Source organism: Cricetulus griseus, chromosome 2 (genome assembly GCF_003668045.3).
Source record: "Cricetulus griseus strain 17A/GY chromosome 2, alternate assembly CriGri-PICRH-1.0, whole genome shotgun sequence".
Taxonomy (NCBI): Eukaryota; Metazoa; Chordata; class Mammalia; order Rodentia; family Cricetidae; genus Cricetulus; species Cricetulus griseus.
Genome location: NC_048595.1, coordinates 451,821,879 through 451,846,553, shown reverse-complemented (window position 1 = coordinate 451,846,553; position 24,675 = coordinate 451,821,879).

Sequence of the window (24,675 nt, the reverse complement as noted above, 5' to 3'; positions counted from 1 at the left end):
GAGGTCCCACGGAGATTGGGAAGGAAAGGGGACCCTGAGAGATCACCCTCAGAAGGCTGGAAAGCAAGTAAGGAGTTGTGAGTATGGATTGCAAAAGGTACTAGAAAATAGGTACCTCAACTCCTGAGAGAGTTGGATTGGCAAAAGGTACTGGAAAATAGATAACTCAACTCCAAAGAGAGTTGGATTGTAAAGGCACTGGAAAAGGGATGCCTCAACTCCTAAAATAGTTGGATTGTAAAGGCACTGGAAAGGGGGCACCTCAACTTCTAAGAGAGTTGGATTGTAAAAGCACTGGAAAAGGGGGTGCCTCAACTCCTAAGAGAGTTGGATTGTAAAAGCACTGGAAAAGGGGTGCCTCAACTCCTAAGAGAGTTGGATTGGAATAGAGATCACAGTCAATCACATAGAGAAAGTTTAAAGAGACAAGGTACTGGTAAGATTTCATTTTAACTTTGGATTAAGTAATAAAGCTAAGAAAATTATTAAAGAAATACAGAAAATCCTCCACTGAGGAATCCCTCCCCCTTGAGCTGTGTACCAGCAGCCAGCTGACCCAGCAGCCCATGCCTTTGTCTACTCAAGCCCGCTACAGGCTCCAGTCAGCTGGCAACAATGTGGTGTGCACTGGCTGGCTGGAGAAATCGCCTCCAGAGAAAAAGTTGGGGTACTATGCTTGGAAGAAATGCTGTTTTATCCTGTGGAGTGGTCAGATGAATGGTAACCCAGAATGAACACTCCAAGAAAGCCCTGCGGATTATCAACTTAGACTTCTGTAAGCAGTTGGATGTAGGCCTGACCTTCAACAAAAAAAGAGCACCAAAAGAGTTTTATGTTTGATATCAAGACCAATGAGCACACCTTCTACCTGGTGACTGAGACAGAGGCTGACATTTATAGGTGGGTCCAGAACATCTGCCAGGTCTGCGGCTTCAGTCAGACTAAAGAGAGCACTGACACCCTGAGAAACCTTTCTTCAGTCAGTCATAGTCTCTGCTCTTCTCCAGTTGACTTCAGCAGCTCCAGTCAGCACCTGCTCCGACCAAGACAGAGTCAGCCATCAGGTCCATGGCTCCTAGTGGACTCAGCCATAGCTCCCCCACCACAACAAAGACACCTTGGTGGGGCAGTCGACAACAAAGACCTCCAGTCAGTGACTACAAGTACCCAACATGAGGTGGAGAAACTGCCTGCTGGTCTGATAAATCTCCAGAAAAGACTATTGTGGGTCAATCAGACAGTGCCAGCTCTGATGACAGCTATGTGCCCGTAAACCCAGGTTCTGATATCCCCATGAGCACAATGCCCCATCACTTTGACCCACTAGGCTACCCATCTACAGCCCTTCCTATTCATAGAGGCTCTAGCAGAGGAAGTGAGATTCAGCCACCCCTGGTCAATCGCCACTTCAAGCCTGGCCAAAAAGCAAAGCCAGCACCCCTTGACCTGAGAAATGAGCTTCAAATCACCTGTCACCAAGTCTTGGTCCTCCCAGTATTGCTAGTCCATCTCCACACAAAGCATCACCAACACAGACTCTGGAGACAGCGAGGAGAACTCTTTGCCTATGCAGAACACAATGTCTTCATCCAATATACCCGGTAGCAATAACAATCCAGCTCCAAAAAAAGAGTTCTGGCAATGTGAATTACATAGCCCTTGACTTCCAGCCACTCTCCCCGAGCCCTTACCACAAGCCATCTACATCATCTGTCACATCAGATGAGAAAGTAGAATATGTCCAAATAGATAAAGAAAAGACCCAGGCCCTACAAAAGACAATACAGGAATGGACAAAGATGTGGCAGTCCTCAAGACCCTCCAAAGATGCCAAGCTATGATAAGGATGGCCATTTCCCCACACCTCCTCTCCTTTGTGAGTTTTGTTCAAAAGATGTATGTATGTTCTGTATGAATGGTGTGGCCACACATGTGTGTATGAAGTGTGATTGCAAATGTGTGACTGTTAACAAAAGAATGCTATTGTGTTATCTTTGAGTTGTTTAATTGCTGGGGAAGGAGCAACAGTTGTTAAAGTACAGGTTACTTGGGAGGGGAATTTCTGCCTTTGTTTCCTCAGAGGGTGAAGGGCTGTGGATTCCTTCCAGACTGGTATGGTTTCATGGGGCAGGAACCCCTGAAGCAGTAGCCCAGGTGATCCAAATATTTGTTTTCATTTAAATTTGGTTAGAAATGGTAGTGGTCACAGTCAATCACTTTTTAAAGAAAAAAGGAGGAATATGTTATAGAAATGAATCTTTGTATTGGAATGGATCCTCATTTGTTGATACTTTGTATTGGAATGGGTCTTCATTTGTTGATAATAGTTAGGTTTCCTAGATATATAGATATTCTTCAAACCCTTCAAAGATCTACAGAGTATATGGCATTTAAATGGTTTAGGGTTTTTCATGACAGTAAGACACAACTGCTCCTGGCATACCAATTACATCTGAGAGGAAGATGGGCATCCAAGAAACTCATTATAGAGTTTACCTTTGACCTGGCAAGACTAGCCATTTGGGCAAGAAACTATTCTTGCCTGAACTGTTTGACTGTTGCTTTATAAACTGGACATGCAGGACCCACAGGAAAGTGACTGCTAAAACAAGATGGACAGTCCTAAAGGCTTTCTGCTTCATAAAAGAGTCTGCCAGACATTCTATAGGACACAGAAAAAAGGTGACCGACAAACTGCCAATGCAGATGGACAGTTTAGAATTTCCTGCTTTGCTGAGAAGTCTGCCAGACACATTGTGGCCTGTAGGCTAAAAATGGATGCCCCAATGTTACCAAGAAACTCTGTCAGTTCTAGAGTTTATATATTATCCTTCTATGGTCTTTGATGGAGTTGAAGACAGATAGTTATAGTAACACACTAAGATAGAATGGTTGAAATCTTATGGTTCTTACTTGATAACTCTTTTGTTATATATACAGAAGGGGGAGATGTTGGGACCCAGCCCCCACAAGGTCTCTAAGAGTTGTTTTCCAGCACACAAAACAGGTACCTCCTGTTTTCCTGACCTCCCCACTGGGATCAATATCCTGTTGTGAACACTTTGACCTGGGGTTTTTGTAAGTTTGTATATAAGGCTGCTCCACAATAAAGGTGAGAGACATTCTCTCAGAAAGTGGACCAGGTGTCTTGACATTCATCCAAATCGCCAGGCTTTTGCCTGATACTCAGACTTAATGGTGGCCAAGAGCAGACACAAAAAATGAAGGGAGGCAGGTGGCCAGCAAATTCAAATGTGGGGACTTGACGTGATGGGCACATTGTCCTAGTGCCAACATTCAAGTATTTGTCCTCTCTTCATTGGGTAACATTTCCTTATTTTTTCCTCTTACTGGCATCTCCTGATAATATCAAGATCTAGACAAGGAAATATTAAACTCTTTCAATTAGTACAAACAAACAAATGTGTGAAAAATAAACCCTTTAATTCTTCCATTTCTTCCATTGTGAAGTCTGTATCTCTGATTCTTACCTAAATAAATAAGAAAAGTTTTAAAGATTATTAATTTTTGTGTGTGGTGACATAGGTCTTTGTGGTGAATATCTATTTTTTCATACTCTGTATATTTTCCTCTCAACATCAGTGATCTCTGATGGGTTATGGTTTCCTTCTTCTAACCATGTGGTTTAACTAGAACAAATCTTAAATTTCTTGCTACACTAGTGCAATAAACCAGACATTTCCATTTCTCCAGCCATACTATAAGTTCAGGGATGGGCACCTACATCAAAGCATTGTAAAGACTCAGTCTGGCAATTATAGCTGTCATAATTGGGAGGAAGGAAATGCCTGTTAGAATTCCTTGGCTGGTATGATTGTTACCTTAAGACTGTTGAGGGACCCCTAGGAAGAGAGAGCCTTTCTGACATGGTGGCTTGAACAGGAAGGAAGAGCCCTGAGAAGCCAGCAGAGAAACTTTTTTATCACAGTGTTATTTGAGAGTTCATCATACAGTAGTCTCCTCTTACACACAGAGAACACTTTCTAAGACCCATCATGAATGGTCACTATTAGTGATTGTACAAACAATGCCTATATATGAAATACTCTCTCTCCTGTATACCTGTCAGCATGTTTTATGCCAGACGCATTCCTTTTTCATCTGTACTCTAATGCTCTGGGGCCACTGTATTTAAAATAAAACAAGGGCAACTTGAACACAAGTACTGATAGCCCAAGTTGTTACTAGGTTACTAATGAGTGGGCATTACATACAACATGGACAGGCTGGACACAAAGATGACTCATGTCTGTGGGTGTTGTAGAGGAGTTTGGAAACAGATGTTATCATGCTTCTCAAAACGCAGAACGACTTAAATTCCATGAATTGTTTACTTCTGGAATTTATTACCCAACATTTGACAGTAACTGAAACTGTGGAAAGTGAAACAAGCCAAGGCGACAACTACTGGGTATCTACATCACATACTGGGTTTGTGTTGGTTTGTCAGTCATGGATAGAGGGTAGTTTTTAATGCTGTGTTTTCTTCCAACTTCATGCACCTAAGGGTCTGTGTTCACTTTACAACTAAAGGAAGTATGCTATACAAGAGATGATACTGAAGTGGGTTCAGAGACTCAAAATGGTTCATGTGGTGTCTTAGAGCCATGGTTAGCCTTGGCCATCAACTTGGTATTATATGGAATCAGCTAGGATCCCCATCTCTAGGCAAGACTCTCTCCATCAGGAGTGGATGGCATCTCCCTGAGGCAGCCCAGATGGATGAAGGTATGACAGGAAAACTGTAATTTTTTCCCCTGTCTTCTCATGCTGGAGAGTGCAACCACACCCTTCTGTGATGACACCACCATCCTTCACTGACGAGAGAACCCAGTTTCTTCCGTCTGACATGTACTCTCCAGTGAGCCTCCAGGCTTTCGACACTCGATTGGGACAGCAGAGGTATCCAGCTCCATGGACTGCACAGCATGCAGACAGTCACTGTTGGGTTACCCAGAACCGACTATATAAGGCAATCCAATAGACTGCCTTTTGTAATGAATGTTCATTCAATAGGTACTGCTCCTCCAGAGAACCCCTGACTAAAACACCCAGCCATTCTCTCGAAATTCTCTCTTTTTTTTTTTTGTGCTACCCCACCCCCTTTTAAAGAAGGATGGAGTGGCTTTAATAATGAATCCAGGAAACTGACTCCCATTAGAGTCCAGTCCATGTGCTGCACGATGTTCATTGGGTGATGCTCCCCTGAGTGTGACCAAACCCGTCATTACCGTGCCCACTTGGTGTAACCATAGAGACCCACAGAGGTGACTGAGGGCAGGGTGGGCAGAGGTGATTAGCAAGAAAGCCCTGCACATTAACTTGAGGCCCTGTTGAGCTATGTAGGACACACTTAAAGATCCAAGGAGGCCACGTTTAAAAATAGCATAATGAAATTAGTACACTACAGTGTGCCCTAAGGAACAGACATGACCTGACTTGATGAAGCTTCACATACAAAATGGATTTTATTTTTAGGGCATTCTATCTGGGATAACAATGGCTGTGCTGATCGGAAGGCAGTGGTATAGTTTGTCTTAGTGGCTGGCACTTACTCTCCAAAAGAACAAAATAGCATATTTAAACTGTCAAGCCCTAATTGTTTCATTAGATGGTGGTAGCCTTTGACAAAGGGAGCCAGCTAACTGCTGAAAGCAAGAATGATGAGCAGTAATTCTGGCAGGGCACCGGGGTGCTGCACTAGTTACCTCTCCTCCTTTGTTTCTTCCCAGTTCATCTCTGTTACAAGGGGAAGTCTCATTTTCTCATGTAATGACTGCTATTAAAATCAGTTAAGAGCCTTTCATAAGCGCTGTGGTATATCTTCTACATATTTTTAGATATGAATGAACTCCAAGGCAAGTTCTAGCATTTGTATTCATCTATTGGGTCTCCAGCATCCAGTTCAATATCAATTACACTAATGAAGGGTGTTTATTTAGGAGTTTTGAACCCAGCAGGATCCTAAAGTGATTTACGCATTTTATGTATCATAGATGAAATGTTTTGTTTACCACCAAGTTGTAGCCCCCTTACTTCTGATGCAAATACCAGGCCACCAACAACTGACTGCCTCTCTCATATGGGGGGACAAGGACCATCTTGTCCCCCAGAAATAAAGGAAGACTTTTCAGTAGGCAGAAGGCAAGAAATCAGCCACTGTCGAGAAAGCCCTCGGCTAGGCATTTATGGTAAATAAGCAGTTTCCACATATTAATTTCCTAAAGCATTCTTGCTCTTCCCTCTAACGCTGCACATCTGTGAGGTATCAGGGGAGAGACAGAGAGGGGGTAGCGGGGAAGGGGGGAGTTCTGATTTATTCCTTGCTGCTCGGTGGAATAAAGACCCACAGCATGTTTTCCATTTACACACATTTGAGGATTTAGGGGCTGCTTGGAATGAGAGGGTGGTTATATTTCATCAAGAGACATCATAAAAGCTTTCTCCAGTTTGTAACCCACATAAACACACACACACACACACACACACACACACACACAGACACACACACACACACACACACACACACACGCATGCACGCACACGAGATCCCATAGATAGTTACTTTTTCTCAGGTCCAGGGACCAGTTGTGATTAATGTTCTTCTCAAGGGCCATGTCTGCCTTACCCCAGAGTAGGTTCATGGAAGAGTCCTCAGGGCCGCCCCAGGCTTCTGTCCATGGCAGGCAGGGAGGTGGGCCCTCCTCCACTGTGGGCTGCATGGACCTCGGCTTTGGATGCTGTTTCTCTAAGTTCAGAGACTTGATTTATCTTTGATTCAGGTTTTTAAATTACCCTTGTTTAAAACCATCTATATTTTTTTAGGGGGGTAGCTTTGCTTTTAGCCAAGCCTCACATTACACTCGGGTATAGAAATTTCAACTGACTTGTTTTCCAGATTCAAGAGTCTGAAAGAGTGAAGCCAGCGTTTATCATCATCCAGGCTGGGCTGAAAGCAAGCCTGTCCACCTCAGACATGGTCTTGAGCCTAAATGTGCTTTCTCCTTTATCGGCACTTACTCAATATGAAATGGTAATGTCGGCGGAGGACGGCTCATCATTCAGAACCACTCTGACCCAACTCAGATGTGGATAGATGAGGACATCATGGCACTTGACAGGCTCTTTTGAGTGAGTAGAAGTCAGTAAATATGTGTAAGTAAGTATGTGTGAGCTGAAGTGTTTGGGAGCCCATTCCCCATGGAAGGGTACTCTCCCAGACTAGATAGATGGAGGGAGGCCCAGGCCCCCAAATGATGTGACAGACTTTGATGATCCCCCATGGAAGGCTTCACCCTCCCTGGGGAGTGGATGGGGGGTGAGATGGGGGGTCGGTGGGGGACATGGGGGGATGGGAGGGAGAGGGCTATATAAAGTAACATTGTTTCTAAATTGAATAAAAAAGATTTTTTTTTTAAAATTAGATTCAATTTCAGGGACATAAAGAGCTATAAAGCTATATGAGATGCCTCCCATCAACAAAAACTAAATATTAACCTGGAAAAAAAGAAGTGTGTGGAGGGGGAAAGAGATTCCTGGGCCTTCTGTCTGTCCTGGTATGGAAGTGTTGCCAACATCCAGGAGAAAGGTAGCAAGCAAGAAACTGCAACCCAGTGCAGTGTGTCCAGCCACTTGGGAGAACAGGCTGTGAGACTGGCTGCAACAGACACAAGCAGGGCAACTCTCAGAGCGCGGCAAGGCACCATGGCGGTGCAGTTTGTCTAGTTAGCCATGGACAGGACTTCAGTTGCTGCCAGTTTTTTCTTTGCTGCCTCAGGCTTCCGTCCTCTTCTGACTCACTGCCATCTCCACGCTGAACTGCCACCCAGCAGGTTCCACGGACAGTAGATGACCAGAGCTTGATATCAGGCCCTCGCTATCAGGGACTATGAGTCACAGGGAAATATAGTCCATTTCCAGTGTTTATTTGGTCTGACACAGGTGAATACATGTCAATGATTTAATCTGCAATGAAATTTCCCAGAGATTAAGGCCAACCAACCAACTCCTCTAGAAATCATAACCACCCTTCATTCCTATAGCTTGACCCCAAAATTAAATAGGAGGAAAAGGAATTTACTGAATGTTTGCAAAATGATTTTAGCTTTTAAAAATCTTTCAGAAGTCAAACACTACATGTACTTCCCTGTGTATTTCTTTCTTCCATGCAAACAAAGAGCTTGGAAGCCTGGCAGCCACAGTTACTGACCCGATCAGAGTTACCGACCTAAAACAAAACAGACAGATATAGAAATAAGTTGCCCCCAGGCCTACACAGGACTGTATCATTGGTCAAGACTTCCCTTTGTAGGTTATTAAGTACACCTCTATCTTTACTTTTTGTTGTTTAATTCTGGGGAATTAGTGTTTGTTTTATTTTCATCAATTGTGTAATGCAGGTGAATTGATGAAATGCTCAAGGAAAACTTTGAAAGGTAACTTCCCCAGGTTTAAGGGGTTACCATCACACCATATATTCCCATAAAATGCCTAAGTTGTCATCTTGGCTAGACATGGAAGTGTCCATCTGACATCAAGGGCATCATGAGCCTCTTTGACATGAGGTATTCTGAGGGTATGTGTGGAATTGTAGAGCAATAGGACCAGACATGAGTTGAAGAGCACAGGACTCAACAGGAGGAGGGAAAGCCTAGTGAGGTTAAGCAAGTGGGTAGTTAGGGATGTGGTTGGCTGAGTTTATCATTTTGTAACCAGAGAATCAGCCCTACATGGCAGAAATGATCTTAAGATTCCATCGCCATTTTTATGGCCTTTTCTTTTTAATAACCTTTAGGATTTTCTTCAGGGAAAAAAGCTGTCAATCTCAATCTCCAGGGTCTGGTAAGGTATGAAGGTTATCTTTTTTTTTTTTTTTAATTTATTTATTAGTTCTAGTTAGGGAACAGGCTTGTTTCAAATGTAAGTCCCTTCTCCCTCTCCCTCCCCTCACCCCCATCCCTCCTCCCCACCCCCAGCCCACCCCCACCCCATCCACCCACCACTCCCCAGGCAGGGTAGGGCCCTCAACGGGGGCTCTGCAAAGTCCACCAAATCTTCCTGTGCTGGTCCTGGGCCCTTCCCCATGTGTCCAGGGCCAGAGTGTAACCCTTCACGTGGGATGGGCTCTCAAAGTCCCTTCTTGCACCAGGGAAAAATACTAATCCACCACCAGAGGCTCCCTGGAGTGCAGAGGCCTCCTTATTGACATCCATGTTCAGGGGTCTGGATCAGTCTTGTACTGGCCTCCCCGACAGCATCTGGGGTCGATGTGCTCTCCCTTGTTAAGACCAACTGTTCCTGTGGGTTTCTCCAACTGGTACAGACCCCTTTGTTCTTCATTCCTCCCTCTCTTCATCTAAATTCCCGATTTCGGCTCAGTGTATATCTGTGGATATCTGTCTCTGCTTCCATCAGCCACTGGGTGAGGGCTTTAGTTCCTGGGTCGGTCTTGGAAAGCTGAAGGTTATCTTTTAAAAAACATTTAAATGCAAAATCGGAATTCCTGTCTCAATTGGGAGCAGAATACAGCAAGAAAGACCTTCCACCAAGAGATGTGCACCCCCGCTCCCCCCCCCATGTCTGCCCCAGACGTAACTCTTCCTAAGAAATCTGTTAGGGGTTGGAATGGAGCTTGGTTGATAGGGTGTTTGTGTGACACGTACAAACCCCTCATTTTGTTCTCCTAGCATTATAGAAACCAGGTGTGATCGCTCATGCCTGAAACCCCGGTGCTGAGGTGGAGGCAAGGAAGGTCATAAGTTTAATGTCTTCCTCCATCACATAGTAAGTTTGAGGTCAGCCAGCCTGAGAACCATGAGATCTTGTCAAAAAGAGGAAGAGGAAGAGGAAGGAAGGAAGGAAGTGTTAAGGTATCCTTCACAAATCTAAGAGTCTGTGGAAATATGGGGAAATGGCACTTGCTAAAATGCTACACCCATGGTGGTTCATGTATGTGACACCTCCTCTCATGCCTTGTCACTTACCCATTAACTAATAAAGGTTCGAATAGCTTGGCTGAGATTGAAAAATGCAAAACAACCATAAAGACTACTGTGTAATTTTAGATTTTGATAATAGAGGTATTTGAAGTGGCTTCAACATAACTGTTAAGACACAGATAATGAGCTTAAAGAAAATCTAAAAACAACGGACTTTTCTTATGTTCCCATGTGCTTACACAGAGCAATACTGTATAAAATATGTAATGTGTCACTTAGGAGAACCTAAAATCAAGCATATCTAGTTCTTGATTGGACTGTGTAAGTACTGGAAGGGGAAGACACTTGGAAAATATTGGCTGGATTTATCATGACCCTGTTAGCATTCAGCAATATTAATAGGGGAACCTGGGTGAAGATTCTGAGGCTTACGACACAGCTCATAGAAAGGTTTCTTCTCTTCTATGTTGGTGCTTGGAGATAGAGAGAAGATTTGATGGGAGATGATAGAGACAAGACTGGATGGGAGATGATAAAGAGAAGACTTAATGGGAGATAGAGAGACTTAAACACCATTGAGCAAGCTGCTAAAGGATAATTAACATGATATTATAATTGCCATGCTACAATTTCGACACAATTCTCCCAAAGTCTACTCTTCTATATTACCTCACCTGTGTACCTGACTACTTCCTTCTCTCTCTCTGTCTCTCTGTGTCTCTGTCTCTCTCTCTCTCTCTCTCTCTCTCTCTCTCTCTCTCTCTCACACACACACACACACACACACACACACACACACACACACACACCAACTCTAGGACATCCTAAACAAAACCTACCTTCCTTCCTTTCTCTCTGTCTCTCTTTCTCTTTCTTTCCCTCTTTCCTTTTCTTTATTCCTTTGTTTTTTCTTTTGAGTAGGGGTTTCACCATGTTGCCTTAGCTGGCTTCATATTCACTATGTGGTCCAGGCTTGCTTGCAACTCAAGATCACTCTACAGCCTCTTGAGTTCTGGGATCACAGACATGTGGCCATCATGCCCTGTTTAGCAGAATTTCCCTTATATGTGAACTTTTTTCTGCATTTTTGATGAGGGATTTTCCAGGTTTCCCAAGTTTGAAATCCCTGAATTACCCTTGACTGATGTTTTTATTTTTTTTCAAAGAAACCTGGCTATTTTTTTTAAGAGCTGATTTCTTGTTTCTGTGTTAATCTTTCATAATTTTACTGTTGCTTAGGTCAGTCTGAGTCACTCGTGCCCCATGCTTGGGGACTTCATGGTGTCCTTCCTTCTGTCTCTATAGGCCCCATAATGTTCATCCAGTTCAACATTTTTTCACTATATATATTTGATGAATTTTGCCAGATTTGTCCTTGCTCCTTGATTCTGATCCTGGATAATAGCAATTTCTATTTAAAAAAAACAAGTATATTATTGTCTGCCTTATGATGTTTGTTGTTATTTGCTCATACTATTACTTCCCTGTGGAATGCAAGCTCCCAGGGTACACAGACTGCCTCCTGTGTTTGTTCTAATTTCCCAAAGAAACCTGAATAGTGCTGGGATTTAACAGATATACTAAAATCAGAGTAAAAACATAATTCATATATTTGGTGAAAATTATTTTCATGCTGGGCATTGGCACATACGTGTAACCCCAGCACCCAGAAAACTGACTCAGGAAGTTAGTGAGGGTGACACTAGCCGGGGCAATGAAATGAGACCCTTACTAGTCTAAATAAAGAAGAAAGAGAGAGAAAGAAAGAAATGAAAAGGAGAAAGAGGAAAAGAAAAAAGATAAGAGAGGAGGATGGAAGGGAAAGAAGAGATGATTTTTTTCACGTCTAGTTAAAAAAAAATCTAGTTTGGAGAGTTAGAGGCAGGAAGGTTATTCAAAGTCTGCCTAGGCTACAGCATGAGTTCAAGAACAGCCTGTCTTAAAATAAGAAGTAAAAGGGTATAGTGGTGGAGTACTGGCTTAGTATGCAGGAGACATTAGGTTCGATCCCAAGTTAGAGAAGTAACACCAAGAAAACAATTTAGAATATGCCAGACTTGTAGAAATATGTATGTTGAATTCTGTATATTTTTGTTTTCATCTTGAACTCATTTTGACATTTTGACCACTCCAAGGATTTGTCTTATGTAAAAGTCATGTCAGATTACATACGATGGTTTACCAACTGATGTGGATCCAAAAGATTTTGGATGGTCAAAGGAAAATCAGAAAACACTAAACATGTAGATACATCAGCATCTTCTCATCTTCAGTGCTCTTTGGGGGCTATCGTGTATAACCAGTCATGTATAGCAACAAAAATGGCTTATCAGCATTTCAAAAATAAATTTAGCTCAGTGGTACACTGTCCAGGGGATGCAAAATGATGCATATGATTCTCAATAAATCTGGGTGAGACTTTGAATTCTAGGAGATAGCTCTATTTATTTTTATTGTGTATTTTATGAGGAGCCTTTGGAAAAGCTTATGTTCCATGATCTGATGTTTATGGTCAGTTCAGTCTTTCTTTGAAGATGAGCTATACCCATAAAACAGGCTGTGACTCATCTTGATGCTTATGACTACATGATGCTCATTTGTAAGGTTCACATCTTTACAGCCATGTGGACACACCTCTCTTTGACAAGCCTGAGGTGCCCAGACTCGGTAGGGATGAAAGTATGTGTCACCACAGGCTCGGATGAGCATGGCCTCCCATTATCCAGGCTGACCTCACTGTTTCTGGCTATACACACTAGTCTGTCTGCTCTGAATATTAATCATGTTGGCTTTAAACTTGGGAGTCTTTTAAAAGAGAAGCTTCCCACTCCTCAACAATAACAAACAATTTAACATTGTGTTTAGCAGCTTGTCAGCTACTCCATCTCTGTCAGAGGCATCTCTTCAGTGATTGTATCTCAGTCATGGCTGGGCCAACTTGCAATATGCATTATAGAGAAATGAGGTGCCATAAAGCAATTTAGTAGCATTTCTTAATGTGAAGGGGGGAAACAAAGAGGAGAGACAGAGGGCGGGGTGGGAGAGAAGGAGAGAGAGAGAGGGAATGAGGAGGAGGAAGAAGTGGAGAGAAAGGGAATAGCAATAGTAGTTAACAATTACAATTCTTAGATTCTTTTTTCTTCCAAGTCTTTAAGAGCTTCATGTGGATAAACTCATTTAGCTCCCATAATGGCTCCAGCAGAGAGCTGCTGTTAGTATCTTCACTTTTTTTTCTAGTGCTAAAATGAACATATAAGGAAAAAAGTATGATTTTGGAACTCTAGTCTAAGCAGTCTAGCATGAGAACTCACAGAGGTTTTGAACCTCAGTGACATATTTTTCTCTATATACAATAATTGCTGTCTGTTCTTTGGAAACAGAGATCGTATTGTAGAAATAGTTACAACACAATGTAAACCAGAGTTTGAAGCTTCTGCTTCCCAAAGCACCGTTCCACAACATGCCTCGAAAGTCTGTCTTACCTTTACTTATTCCGGCAGTCACATGATCTTTAACCTGTGAACTGGAGCTGTGTGGGGGATGGCAGGTAGAAAGAGCTGTCTGTAACTTTTCACAGCAAATATGATGCTGATGTGGACCAAGGCATCTTGAATCCAGATGATTTCTTTGTCATCAAGTCTTCTTGATTACTCTCCTAATTTTATCTTAGAGTTTCATGCTGATGAGTCCCAGCTTTTGCAAATGTCAAAGCATTAACCAGCAAATATTAATTGATTAGATGTTCGCTTCTCCTAATGTACATGCCTAGTGAGTAGGATTTTATGAAGCATCACTAAGAATTGATTGGTAGACAAGTTAATTCCACCAAAAGTAAATGGTATAGCATGATTATTAACTTTATGATACTTTATCTACAGACCAGTGAAAAAGTGTTTGATTTTGGTAGTCAACATCTATTCTCTTAAAGTCATCAAAGCAAAATTCAGAGGTCAGGATGTTCTATGGGTGTGTAAGGAATCATTCCCAGCCATCACTAGGGTTGGCATACGCCAAGAATAATGGAGACCTGTTGACTTTCTGCTTAGAAGCTGCATCTCATGTGAGTAGACCCTCTTCTCACACAGTGACAGCTCATAGTGAAAGACCCCGAAGAGGCACTTTCGTAGAGGGAGACCCACACACCCAGGAATCAGCGAGGCCACGAACTGGATGTAAAAAACAAGAGGCTTTATTGGAGACGCAGGTACCTGGGGCGACTTAGCTTCTGTGTGGCTAAGCGCGCCCGCCCCAAGGGAAAGGCGTCCTTATATAGGGAAAAAGGCGCAAGCTAGGAGCAAGGATTCTATTGGATAATTCTAATGAGGCATTATACAGAGCTATTCCCATTGGTCAATGTATATGAGGCGCTATACAGGGTTATTCAAATGAGGCAAAGTACAGAGTTATTCAAATGAGGTGAAACACAGAGTCTTTCAAATGAGGCGAAATACAGAATCATTTCCATTGGATGGTTCAAATGAGACACAGAGCCATTCCAGATCAGCATATTCTCAAGGTCTGGTGTCTGGTACAGCAGACTCAATTCCCCCCCTTTCCTGATGGCTGACCTTGGGGGCGGAGACCTTGGGACGGAGTGTTTCTCTTCGGGCGGGGCGGGGGCTCAGGGGCAGAGCTCCAGGCCGGCTCACTCGGTGTTTGTTCTCGTGCTGACCCACCTGGTGCTCGCCCTCGTGCCAGCCCACCCGGTGCTCGTTCTCGGGCTGGCCCACCTGGTGCTCATTCTCGGGCCGGCCCCACCCGGTGCTTGTTCTCGGGCCGGGCGGGGAAAGGCCACCGGGGGTGGGGATCGGGGAAGCCGCCGACAGGAGGAAGAGGAGACAAACTTGAGAAAGAAAGGGCTAAGGGACAGGGGTCTTTCATTCCCCCATTTCTCTTGTAACTGAATGGAATCTTTCATTCAGAGGTCTCTAGATACTCTGGATCTATTTGCTTTAGCTGATGATATTGTTGAGTTAAGACTAAGGCCTGTACAACAGATAGTCGTTCTCTGATGAATTGAGTCAGTTTGTTCAGAATGCAGGGACCAAATATGAGGATCAAAAATAGAATAACCAGAGGTCCCATGAGCGTGGATATAAGGGTAGTCAACCAGGGGGATTTAGCGAACCATCCCTCGAACCATCCTTGTTGAGACTCAAATAGCTGTTGCCTCTGTTTTAGCCTCTCCCTAAGTTTGGCCATGCTATCCCTAACTATTCCTGTATGATCTGCATAAAAGCAGCATTCTTCCTTGAGGGCAGCACATAGCCCCCCTTCCTGTAAAAATAATAAATCTAATCCCCGTCTGTTTTGCAGGACCACCTCAGAGAGTGATGTTAAGGATTTCTCGAGTGCACTGACTGACTCTTCTAGGACCTGGATATCCGTGTGCATGGCTTGTTGTAGAAGCTTAAAATGATTAATTCCCTGTAGGGCAACGGTTCCGGTCCCTATGCCGGCTGCTATGCCCCCCATTGTTATTCCTCCTAATAATAGGGCCACGGTTAAGGACATTGGCTCCCTCTGATGTCGGGTTGACTTCTCTAGTACCCTATAAACACATTCAGGTTGGTGATACGTGACTCTGGGCCAAAGTTCTGTCAATATATAAAAGTCAATAGTGGCATTGAGAACGGTAGCAGAGACGCAGGGGGTCAAACCAGTACTGCCTATGCATAGCCCCTTTCCTGAGACCTCAGACAATGTGAGCTTGTGCTGCATGGCAGTTTCACAACTGGTAAGCGCTGAGGTCTGGTGACGCCGGACCCAGACAGTGTCCCCGATCTGGTAGGAATGGGGAATGGTAGGATGGTCCCTCTGGTCTTTATAAGTTTTTTTTTTTTAAAAGGTGTGAGCCCATATGGCCTAGGGGTATGCTAGGGGGAGTAGGAGGACCCAGTCTCTAGTGTCCCCATCAGGGAGTGATAGGTACTGGCATCCCCTCGCAAGGAAGTTCCCTTTGACTTAGCATTTCAACCAGGGAGAATGGACGGCGAAATTCTTTTCCAAACTGCTTCCTGCTGACTTTGGGACGAAGTTAGGGACCCCAGAAGGTTGAAATGCTAGTCAAAAGCAAAAAGGAATTTAGGCAACGGGGAATCCATCAGGGGCTTCTGGTTAGCAGACACTGTTGCAGAGATAGGGGGTGTCCATATCAGCAGACTAGTTCACATCCATAGCAAGTCTAGGGTTCGCAGTCTACTTAGAACAGTCTGAAGTCAGCAACTGGTACTCAGATGTCTGTCAGAAGCAGAAACCTGTTTAAGACATATTTAAACTAGGAACAGAGGTTAAAACTTATTTATAGAAGCCCACAGTGCAGAAAAAGCAGATATCTGGATATCTGTTCAAACAGCAAGAACACATTTATAACTTTGAGTCCTAGCAAAAACTACAGATTTGGGCTATAAGCATGTACATTTTTCTTCTGTCCAGAGAGCTAGGTATGGATTGGACAGGGGTGCCTTTGGCCTGATGAAAAGCCCTTTAAGTTTGTACTTAGATGACAACCAAAATAAACTTAAAAACCTTGAGCTTGTGCCTGAACAGTAGATAGTCATTATTTTATCAGCTAACATACTGACTAGTCTATAGTGGATCTAACTGTCTGATGCTGTCAAGCTGACAACCAGTAATATTTCAGAGATCTGAGAAGGGTATATTTTATCCGAATCTACTAAAAAGGACAGAAGCCAGTCAGAAGCAAGTCCATATACAGTTAGCCAAACCCAAGTTTCTCCATTACCGTTGGAGGCAGCTGTCTCAAAGAACAACAATCTTCGCCAGGCCTATCTGTGAGAGGTTTTATTTTCTCTCTGTGGAAGAGGGACATGGAAAAGACTGACCTTGTTTTGTCTAGGCAAAGGGGTACAATCAATTTTCCAGCGTCCAGCAGCTTTGTCCACAGTCTCGGCCAGGTTCTGGCAGGCGGCAGGTTTCATATCTGAGCATCTGCTCATTGGTCCAGGTGCAGGAACTGAGGTGCCTGTAATCTTCGGGTCATTGTCAGGATCTGGCAGTCTGTCTGACATTATAAACTTTAAAGATAACAATTTAAATGCCATATTCTGAAGATCTCTGAAGCATTAGAGGTCTGTTTGTCTGTTTTAATTACTTGCCTTAAGCACACATTAAGTATACAGGTGGCTAGGTAAGGTCTTATTTCTGTAAATAATTTTTAGTCTGACTGTAACTGGTTTTAACTTAGTAAGATGTTTGAAACAGCACAGCTGAACTTAAAACTGCATAGAGCTACCTTATATTCCTTAAACAGTAGCTTAACTTCTTTCTTAGGCAGGGTTTTTCTGTGACTTTGGAGCCTGTCCTGGAATTCGATCTGCCGGACCAGACAGGCCTTGAACTCATAAAGATCCATCTGCCTCTTACTCCCGAGTGGTGGGATTAAAGGCATGTATCCCCAATGTTCTAAACTTAAGGCGTGTGCTACCAACATCCTGAGCTTAAAGGTGTGTGTTATCAACATCCTAAATTTATTTCTAAAATATAAACTGTAATACCTTATAATAGATCAGCATCTTTCATAAAACAAAAACTTTACATTGTCAGGCTTTGCTCAAAAATAATTTTAAATTGAAGCTCTTTAAGTACAAACATTAATAAAAACAAACATAAAAAAAACTGGTTTTAAAAAGAAATTTAAATTCCCTTAAGGTCTTTCTGTAATATATAGAAGCATTAACATTGTAAATCTCAATTGAAAAACTTGTTTCTAAGATGGTACCTCTAATTTCCATGCGGTCATCTTTAGTCAAGATGGCGGTTTAAGTATTCTTTTTTTAATTTTAGCAAAATGGCGACCAGTCAAGTCATATGAACATTTTAAAACAAGTATATATAAAACAGAATTAGCTTAATATGGTTAAAATTTTAGACATGAGAAACCATAGCACAGTTTACATTTTTCTCTGACTTATAATAACCTTTTTTCTGACTTTTAACAACTTTCCTCTGACCTTTTGCAACTTGCTTTAACCCTCTGTAACTTTCTGTGACCTTCAACAACTTGCTTTAACCCTCTATAACCTTTTATAACAATCTTTTCTGCTATGACTTGCTTGCTTTAATTTTCTATAACCTTTTAGTTTATTTCTCTGACTCTCTTAGACATTTTTAGACAAGTTTTCTCTTTTTTTTTTTCCTTTTTATTATTTATGTCTCCTATATTTTTTTTTTTCAGTTAACATCAAAATTTTATCAAAGGTCCTTTTTACAGTTCTTAATAACTTTAAGGCCGTTTAGATGTCCGGATCAGGCCAGATAAGTTTATACGCTCGAGCTGAGGAACAAAGAGTAATTCATTTGCGTTTATGCACATCAATTACAAAACAAAGGCCAAACAACACAGAACACAGAACAGGTTTTCGCAGCGCAGTTTTCAAAGTACAAATCCCTCACATTGAGGGCTTCCCAAGTTCAAAATACAAATTCCTCATACAGAGGGCTTCAAACGCTACCAGGACGTCTCCTGGAGCCGCGGTCGGGAGTTCGGACCCGTCAGTCCCTCCTCGGATCCGCCTACAAATGTACACAGCTGTATACTACAAACGCAAGCGCAATTCACAAGACAGACTCAGACCAGACAAGACAAAACAGCGGATCCGCACAACACTTACCTCCCAGACGTGGGTCGGTGGTCCCTGGGCGGGTCTCGATCCCGGACGAGCCCCCAAATGAAAGACCCCGAAGAGGCACTTTCGTAGAGGGAGACCCACACACCCAGGAATCAGCGAGGCCACGAACTGGATGTAAAAAACAAGAGGCTTTATTGGAGACGCAGGTACCTGGGGCGACTTAGCTTCTGTGTGGCTAAGCGCGCCCGCCCCAAGGGAAAGGCGTCCTTATATAGGGAAAAAGGCGCAAGCTAGGAGCAAGGATTCTATTGGATAATTCTAATGAGGCATTATACAGAGCTATTCCCATTGGTCAATGTATATGAGGCGCTATACAGGGTTATTCAAATGAGGCAAAGTACAGAGTTATTCAAATGAGGTGAAACACAGAGTCTTTCAAATGAGGCGAAATACAGAATCATTTCCATTGGATGGTTCAAATGAGACACAGAGCCATTCCAGATCAGCATATTCTCAAGGTCTGGTGTCTGGTACAGCAGACTCAATTCCCCCCCTTTCCTGATGGCTGACCTTGGGGGCGGAGACCTTGGGACGGAGTGTTTCTCTTCGGGCGGGGCGGGGGCTCAGGGGCAGAGCTCCAGGCCGGCTCACTCGGTGTTTGTTCTCGTGCTGACCCACCTGGTGCTCGCCCTCGTGCCAGCCCACCCGGTGCTCGTTCTCGGGCTGGCCCACCTGGTGCTCATTCTCGGGCCGGCCCCACCTGGTGCTTGTTCTCGGGCCGGCCCCACCCGGTGCTTGTTCTCGGGCTGGCCCACCTGGTGCTCATTCTCGTGCTGCCCCACCTGGTGCTCGCCCTCGTGCCAGCCCACCCGGTGCTCGTTCTCGGGCTGGCCCACCTGGTGCTCATTCTCGGGCCGGCCCCACCCGGTGCTTGTTCTCGGGCCGGCCCCACCCGGTGCTTGTTCTCGGGCCGGGCGGGGAAAGGCCACCAGGGGTGGGGATCGGGGAAGCCGCCGACAGGAGGAAGAGGAGACAAACTTGAGAAAGAAAGGGCTAAGGGACAGGGGTCTTTCAATAGGAACCTGGGATAGTTCTAGGGGCAGACCTTCTGGCTGAAGCTTAAGCCAACCATCACACCACATTTCCTTATCAGCTAACTAATATTAGCTGAGTTCATCCATCGGCACTTTTGTAGGATGGCTTGAACACATAGGAACATAGAAACCAGAGCTTCTGGCAGCTATTTGCAATGGTGAGAACACTGAGGGTATCAAGTTGAGAATGATAAAGACAAAGCAAAGACAATGGAAAAAATTCCAAGCTCAGGATCAATCCTTGTTTGGAACCAGAACACATCTGTCCTATTCAGTCCTCTGAGCTGGTATATTCAAGTTTGTTTTTTTTTTTTTTTTTTTTTTTTTTTTGCAAATTTGATAAATTACAAGGGAATGAATCCTGATTACAAAATGTAACAAGAGGTGGAAAAAGAAATAAAATATATTCAACTTCATGCCATAGAAGTGTGAATGTTACAATGGGACTGTCTGAAATGGCCTCACTTAGCATTTTTATTTTTGCTCCACACTGTTGATGGCTAGCTGAAGTCCCGCTAAGTTGCCATCAGTATCTCAAGCTATGCCTGTGGAAGTGGTGGTCCTACAAAGGCAGCTGAGTCCCTGGGATGTCAATCCCAGGTCACTTCTTTTGATGCTGTGACAAAGGTCGAGTCAGCCTAGAGGCTGAGCTGAACCTTTCTTCATCTCACTTGAGAATTTGAACCTAAAGGCAGAGGACAGATGAAGACTCATGAACAAGTGGGCCATGCTGAGCCCGCTAGGAGTTTTCAGCGGTTGTGGTCATTGGCCAGCAAATACAAGACACATCGGGAGAAAGGAACAGGAGGTGTAAATTGAGGAGACAAAAGAGGTGGGGAGGCGAGAACAATAGTCCATCAAAGCCACTGAGGGTTCCCAAGTTCCCACTTCCCCCACCCTGGGCTGAGCATCCTTCATTCACGCACTCCCTCAGTCTCCTGCTTCTTTATTCATTCAGAATCAATCCTACAAGGATTCTGTGTCGGTACTAGGAGCTGCCATTATCATTTGGAAGAGAAAAATGGCTAAAAGAAAAACAAGAGACAGGCATGGTGGTGCACATCTGCAATTGTTACGATAAATCTTTCTGCTAAAAGCCGCCCGAGCCCTACCAACACGTGGGCGGTCTCCGCCAGCCGCCCGAGTTCTGCCCTCCACGTGGATGGACAAAATAATACAGAGACATATTAGGTATAATGCTGCTTGGCCAATGACTAGGATTCTCATCCGTTAGCTCAGTCTTAATTATCATACTTCTATATATTTTATAAGACTTATCTTATCGGACACCTTATTGGCGTCCCTCCTTGCCAGTGGATCACATTGTGCTGCTGGAGAAGGAAGAGGAAAAAAGGGACACTTCCTGTTTTTCCTTCTTTAAATATGAGTCTCCTTGCTATGTCACTTCCGGCCTGGATCATCACTTCTCTACTACATTTCCCAGAATCCTCTTTGACTCCTAGTCCTGCCTAACTTCTGCCATTGGCCAAACAGTATTTTATTTAACAATCAATAAGATAAACATACACAGTACATTCCCCACCATGCAATCATTATTTGGAAGGTAGAAGATTCTGGAGCTTGGATTACATAATAAGACCACAGCTCAAAAACAAAACAAAACAATAAGAAGAAGGAAGGAGAAGAGGGAGGAAGAAATACACATGGGGGGGGAGGGAGAGAGAGAGATGAGGAGAACAGATTCAAGGTGATTTTTAAAATTTTTTCCCTTAGTTTCTATCTCTAAGGAGGCACTGAACATAGGAAGATGTCTACTGGCACAGTTGGAGAAATAGTTTCAAGTAGAAATATCAGAAAAATGTCAGGCAGTAACAAGGTAGGCAAGAGTCAGGTGTTCAGTGTGGCTAGCGCACTGTGAGCCTGGAAGAATGAGATAGGATTTGAGATCAGGGATGTACGCAGGATGGAAGTGATGTCAGGCTGTAAAAGCCACGCTAAGGGCAGTTTGAGCAGACATTTTAGAATCGCTTATATCCAGTGATGACAGCCTAAACTCGTGAATATTTACAGTAATGTTCTGCTTCTTGAAAATAGGCCTTCCCTGGGATTGCAAAGTAGCTTTCTTAAAAAAGCCTTTTCTAAGTCAATATCATGTAAAATTGTTCATGTAGAAAAGAGATAAGAGCAGTGCTACTTTGAAACACTATTTTAAAAATCTATATTTGTGGTATTTACTTACTATGAAGACAAATTAATGACACACACACACTATTAATGAACTCAGGTGTACTCTGTGCGATAAAGATTACAGTTCAGTTTTGTTTTTGCATTTGGCATCACTTATATGATACTGAAAACAATCCCAATTCACACCAATAAGTAGGTGCAAATGGTTCACAATTTTAGCAACTCATCTTGGAACCTCAGGATTTTCTCCAATTAAATTGACCTAGGAACTTGAAAGCCAAGCAATAATTATTTTCCTTTAAAGTGTTTGGTTGTTACCAAGAGCTAATACACCTATATTCTGCATCACAAATTTAAAATAAATAAATTCACAAAACTTGGCATGTATCAAAACTAGTTATTAGAAACAGTATCAGAAGTTATGTGTTAGGCTCTCTGCTAGTGTGCAGAGTTCATTGAATGTTCATGGACTGGACTCAGCGCCAGACACCTCTGCTGACTTGCAGCTGCTGTGAACAAGCAGAGCAGAGCATGCTTGGGCTGAAGCCCTGGCAGCCACATGTCATTCTGCACGTGATTTGGGGACTAGCTCATTTTGTTACTTTGCTTTGTTTGCAAGTCAGGGTCTTGCTATGTGGCCTCTGATTCCCTGAAACTTGTCATGCAGACCAGGATGGCTTTGAACTTTTAGGAAGCTGCCTCTCTTCCTTTCTGAGTGCTGGGGTTTAAGTTCATAATCATGCCCTGCCAGGAACAGCCTTCTTGAGAGCAGCATTACCAGGTCACAGATACAGCCTTCTCTCACTGTGATAATCCAGTTTCAAGAACATCAAATATGTGCTTGGAGCACAGAAACTTTATGCTGATTGTTTCCCGTGGGCCAACTTTTACATAAAGCATTATTTGGTTATACATTTGCTTTGTATTTAAAAACTATTTTAAGATTATTTGAAAGTTGGTTTTTTGTTCTTTCGGTGCGGGTGGGGAATACAGGATCTCATGTAGCCTAGCCTAGTTTTCTTAGTAGGTGAGGATGACCTTGAACTTCTCATACTGCCTTCGCCTGCCGAGTGCTAGTATTATAGATATCCATCACACTATCTGGTTTATGTGGCCCTGGGAATTAAACCTAGCATTTCATTCTCTCTAGGCAAGTACTGTATCAACTGAGCCCCCATTTCCAGTTCTGAAAAATCAGGTTCTAACTTAAACACTTGTAAGAGCCAATGGTTCTCTGAGACCATGACAGCACCTGGGAAATGAGCATAGGCCCTCTGCAAGAGCAGCCAGTGCTCTTAACCACTGAGCAATCTCTCCACCCGCTTAAGTTTGATTATGGTTTGTTGTGTGTCTTGTTTTCCCTTTTTCTCTCCATGGTTGTATGACTTTTTGTTTTCAACTTTCTGCATTTGTTTCTGTTAGTGCCAAATAGTAAAAATATGTTTTGAAAATTTTGACCTTTATTAATCAACCTTTTTTGTCTTCTCATATAATTTACCAAGCACATTATCATATTTCTGTATTTATTTCTTTAGTGTCTAAAAAAGCCATTAAGATTGAAAAGAAACTTCTACTCCCTCAGGTAGTTTGTGGGGCTGGAGATGTAGCTTGGTTGGAAAAGTGCTTGCCAGCATGTGCTAAGCTCTGGGTTTGATGACATAAACCTGGAGTGGTAGTGCACACTTGCATACTTGCAATCCCAGCACCTGGAAGATGTAAGCAGAAGCATCAGAAGTTCAAGGCTACCCACTGCTATGTAGTTAGTTGGAGGCCAGCCTGGGTTATCTGAACCCTATCTGAGAAAGGACGTTCTCCTTTTAAGATACTTATATAGTAGGGGGAAAAGCCAACTTCCTCCCAGATTGTCTTATAACCCGATTCTAAGCATCACCCTGACTGACTCTGTCTTTTTCTGCTAACATGGTGTTTGAATAGGGTAAGGATTTTTGCCTCCTTACTTACAAACACCAGATTTTAAAGCACTATACAGCAAGTAGCTGGTACTCAGAGTTTCTGATTTCTTTTTGTCAATGCAGGCAGAGCAAGCAGCATGAAACTTAGTTCTCAATGGCCTTAGCTAGATGAGTCTGTAGGTTAAAAGTAATCTAGGTCAGCCTTGCTGAATGTGGACACTGATGGTTAGCCTGTGTTCCTGTAGCGTTATTATTCAGTACGTGGTTTCAGATTTTCTTTTTAATCTGATTTTCAAGAGTTGTGAGATTACATTCTCCCCTAAGACCTCTAAAACTTTTCAGGTCTTCTAATTTGTGTAATGGAATTGCACTGCCAATGGCCAATTCTGATGTCAATTGCATCTCCATTTTGTTCGTTCAGGTTCTGAAGCTTCCCCTCTCAGGAGCTGACATCTTAAGTGCTGACGGCAGTGGACAAGTCCACTATGATTTGCATGGGTGTGGAGGCTTCTGAACGTTGGCCCATTTTCAGGGGATGCCACGGATAACTTGAGTTTCATTTATTCAATGACTGATCTGTTAATTAGTTTCTTTGCACTACTTGGAATTTGGGTGTGGATGTAGTTAAAAAAACAAAAAACAAAAAACAACTCAAGATGGAGAAAGAGTGGAATGAAAACTACATTTACAAGTTAAACTCATCTGGTTACTATCCCAGCTGCAATTCTGTTTGGAACCTCTCTAAAACTAACTACACAGAGACTCCATTAGCCTGTCTTTCTAAGACTCTGTTTGATTGTATGGGCAGCGTCCTTTGTCCCCACGATTAGCTCATCTCTTCCTTCTGTGCTCCCGAGGTGCCACTCCCAACGCTAACAGTGATCCTTTGTGTCTCTCGGCTACAGTCTTAACTGCTGTTCTCAAGTGCTGGATCATCACCAAGGGCGAAACTCTGAAAACTTTATGGAAA